Here is a 4,547-nt window from a genome sequence, read left to right on the forward strand (position 1 = left end):
TTGGTGGTGCGGTTGGGCTGCAAGTATTTTAGAGCAGCTTAAACATTCAGGGACGAAACTCACACCAAACCTGTAATACATTGAAGCAATGCTGCAAAACATTAGTTCTGCCGAGCGCTGTTGGCCCTGCGGAGTGTTTCCAGCATTTAATGAACAATTCCATATCCTCCGGGGATTTGTGACTTCTCGTATTTCAATCAGTGAAAGGCTCACTGCCGCTGATTGGTTTGTAGTGCAAAGTATGGAACTGATCTAAGTACAATTCCACTGCGTAATTCCTCATTATAAGAACATAAGAATTAGGATCAGGAGTAGGCCATCTAGCCACTCGAGCCTGATCCGCCACTCAACAAGATCATGGCTGATCTGGCCGTGGACTCAGCTCCACTTACCCGCCCGCTCCCCATAACACTTAATTCCCTTATTGGTTAAAAATCTATCTATCTGTGACTTGAATACATTCAATGAGCTAGCCTCAACTGCTTCCTTGGGCAGAGAATTCCACAGATTCACAACCCTCTGGGAGAAGAAATTCCTTCTCAAATCGGTTTAAAATTGGCTCCCCCATATTTTGAGGCTGTGCCCCCTAGTTCTAGTCTCCCCGACCAGTGGAAACAACCTCTCTGCCTCTATCTTGTCTATCCCTTTCATTATTTTAAATGTTTCTTTCAGATCACCCCTCATCCTTCTGAACTCCAACGAGTAAAGACCCAGTCTACGCAATCTATCATCATAAGGTAACCCCCTCATCTCCGGAATCAGCCGAGTGAATCGTCTCTGTACCCCCTCCAAAGCTAGTATATCCTTCCTAAAGTAAGGTGATCAAAACTGCATGCAGTACTCCAGGTGCGGCCTCAACAATGCCCTATACAGTTGCAGCAGGACCTCCCTGCTTTTATACTCCATCCCTCTCGCAATGAATGCCAACATTCCATTCGCCTTCCTGATTACTTGCTGCACCTGCAAACCAACATTTTGGGATTCATGCACAAGGACCCCCAGGTCCCTCTGCATGTTGTAATTTCTCCCCATTCAAATATCATTCCTTTTTACTGTTTTTTTTTCCCCCAAGGTGGATGAACTCACATTTTCCGACATTGTATTCCATCTGCCAAACCTTAGCCCATTCGCTTAATCGATCTAAATCTCTTTGCAACCTCTCTGTGTCATCTACACAATCCGCTTTCCCACTAATCTTTGTGTCATCTGCAAATTTTGTTACACAACACTCTGTCCCCTCTTCCAGATCATCTATGTATATTGTAAACATTTGTGGTCCCAGCACCGATCCCTGTGGCACACCACTAACCACCGATTTCCAACCCGAAAAGGACCCATTGATCCCAACTCTCTGCTTTCTGTTTGCTAGCCAATTCTCTATCCATGCTAATCCATTTCCTATGACTCCGCCTACCTTTATCTTCTGCAGTAACCTTTTGTGTGGCACCTTATCGAAAGCCTTTTGGAAATTTAAATACATCACATCCATTGGTACACCTCTATCCACCATGCTCGTTATATCCTCAAAGAATTCCAGTAAATTATTTAAACATGCTTTCCCCTTCCTGAGTCCATGTTGCGTCTGCTTGATTGTACTATTCCTATCTAGATGTCCCGTTATTTCTTCCTTAATGATAGCTTCAAGCATTTTCCCCACGACAGATGTTAACCGGCCTATAGTCACCTGCCTTTTGTCTGCCCCCTTTTTTAAACAGAGGCTTTACATTTGCTGCTTTTTAATTCGCTGGTACCTCCCCAGAGTCCAGAGAATTTTGGTAGATTATAACGAATGCATTTTCTCGAAAGTCTGACATCTCTTTTAATACCCTGGGATGCATTTCATCAGGACCAGGGGACTTGTCTACCTTGACTCCCAATAGCCTGTCCAGCACTACCCCCCTCGTGATAGTGATTATCTCAAGGTCCTTCCTTCCCACATTCCCGTGACCAGCAATTTTTGGCATGGTTTTTGTGTGTTCCACTGTGAAGACCGAAGCAAAATAATTGTTTGAGGTCTCAGCCATTTCCACATTTCCCATCATTAAATCCCCCTTCTCATCTTCTAAGGGACCAACATTTACTTTAGTCACTCTTTTCCGTTTTATATATCTGTAAAAGATTTTACTAACTATTTTTATGTTTTGTGCAAGTTTACCTTCGTAATCTATCTTTCCATTCTTTGTTGCTTTCTTCGTCAATCTTTGCTGTCGTTTAAAATTTTCCCAATCTGCTAGTTTCCCACTAACCTTGGCCAACTTATACGCATTGGTTTTTATTTTGATACTCTCCTTTATTTCCTTGGTTATCCATAGCTGGTTATCCCTTCTCTTACCGCCCTTCTTTTTCACTGGAATATATTTTTGTTGAGCATTATGAAAGAGCTCCATAAAAGTCCTCCACTGTTCTTCAATTGTGTCACCGTTTAGTCTGTTTTTCCAGTCTACTTTAGCCAACTCTGCCCTCATCCCACTATAGTCACCTTTGGTTAAGCATAGTATGCTCGTTTGAGACACAACTTCCTCACCCTCAATCTGTATTACAAATTCAACCATACTGTGATCACTCATTCTGAGAGGATCTTTTGCTGAGAGATCGTTTATTATTCCTGTCTCATTACACTGGACCAGATCTAAGATAGCTTGCTCCCTTGCATGTTCTGTAACATAATGTTCTAAGAAACAATCCCGTATGCATTCTATGAATTCCTCCTCAAGGCTACCCAGTGCGATTTGATTTGACCAATCGATATGTAGGTTAAAATCCCCCATGATTACTGCCGTTCCTTTTTCACATTCCTCCATTATTCCCTTGGTTATTGCCCGCCCCACCATGAAGCTATTATTTGGGGCCTATAAACTATGCCCACCAGTGACTTTTTCCCCTTACTATCTCTAATCTCCACCCACAATGGTTCAACATTTTGTTCATTAGAGCCAATATCGTCTCTCACAACTGCCCTGATATCATCCTTTATTAACATAACTACCCCACCTCCTTTCACTTCTTGTCTATCTTTCCGAATTGTCAGATACCGCTGTATGTTTAATTCCCATTTATGATGATTTGTGCCGTCAACTAATTTACTTTATTTCGAATGCTGCGTGCGGTTAAGTAGAGTGTTTTAATACTAGTTTTTAAACCGTTATTTTTAGTTTTGACCCCTCCTGCAGCCCCTTTATATTCATAAATATTGTCCCTTCCTATCACCTTGTCGTTTACGCTTACCCTAGTGCTAGTCTACTCTGTTGCCTCCTGCTTTTTGCATTTTTTTTTGGGGTCCTGTGATCTGAGCTCTCACCCACTCTAACGAACTTAGAGCCCTCTCCTGGGTTCCGAATACTCCTTGCATTGCGGCACCGAGATTTCATGCTTGCCTTTTTATTACACTTTGAACCTTTAGAATTTTGCTGTACATTAGTCTGCTGCAAACTACAGGGGCCACGTCGCTTCATGGATAAGGCATCTACTTTGATGCAAACACTGATGTTATCTGAAAATTGCAACGTCAAACGCTGCCGTGGTCATTTTAGCAAAACTTATTCGTCTTTATAAAACCAAACTACGTTCGCACTCATTAACTAAAGGTGAGTTCCTCCCAAACAATATACTGATCTTTATTAAAAGGCATTTTTTCATGCTGTGCATATTGCTCACTGATTTTTGGAGATAGTGTCCAACAAACCAACAATTAATACCGATAAACTGTTAATGTTTCCAGTTCGAACAACAGCTTCGCTTCCATCAGTGTAATAAAGGGCAGTGGAGGGAATTGTGATCAGATTCCAATGAGATCCCCGTGAGTCGATAAAAAAAAGAGTACTTGCAAAACCACTGCGAGCAGGGTTCGAACCTGTGGAGGAAAACCCTCATTGGATTTCGAGTCCAACGCCTTAACCACTCGGCCATCGCAGCTACACAGTAGAAATGGTTTAATAGTCGAATCGTCGGTGCAATTTATCAGAGAGACCGCCTGCATGCTTGCCCTATTGGATCTCCCAGACGATGTGAAAATTAAATCGGAGAATCACAGAATCTTACAGCAAAGAAGGAAAAATTTCGGTCAGAACTGAAAGAGTTTACATTTCGGGAAAAACTAAACAGTATGGAGAGCTTCTTTCTCGTAAAACAAGTGAGAGATATTTTTAACATTTTGAAGGTAGTTGATCGAGTTGATGTGGAGAAAATGTTTGCTATTGTGCAGTCGTTCAGAACGGGAGCTCACTGATAAATTCAGTAGACAATTCAAGAGCAACTTATTTACCAAAGAGTGGTTAGAATGTGGAAGATGCTACACGAGCAGTAGTTGAGGCGAATAGCACAGATTAATTTTAAAGGGAATTACCTCAGCACATGACTGAGAAAGCAATAGAACAATATGCTGACAGGATCAAGTGAAGTGGGGTAGTGTGCAGCATTAACTCTAGCAATACCAGTTAGGTACAATTGTCTCTTTCTGTGATGCAATCTCTATATAACGTTGTGTAACACACATGTTAAACAACAACAACGTATATATAATTAGCACCTTGAAATTAGCGAAACGTCCA

The 4,547-nt window shown here is 41.7% G+C and overlaps 1 non-coding gene across 1 annotated transcript; it reads right to left on the reverse strand.

The window, feature by feature from the left end:
• Nucleotides 1–3,829: 3,829 nt before the first annotated feature.
• trnas-cga (transfer RNA serine (anticodon CGA)) lies at nucleotides 3,830–3,912 on the reverse strand. The gene has a single exon. It is a non-coding gene; the product is annotated as a tRNA-Ser (tRNA).
• Between the last annotated feature and the right edge of the window lie 635 nt (nucleotides 3,913–4,547).

The sequence above is a fragment of the Pristiophorus japonicus genome, unplaced genomic scaffold (genome assembly GCF_044704955.1).
Source record: "Pristiophorus japonicus isolate sPriJap1 unplaced genomic scaffold, sPriJap1.hap1 HAP1_SCAFFOLD_47, whole genome shotgun sequence".
NCBI lineage: Eukaryota > Metazoa > Chordata > Chondrichthyes > Pristiophoridae > Pristiophorus > Pristiophorus japonicus.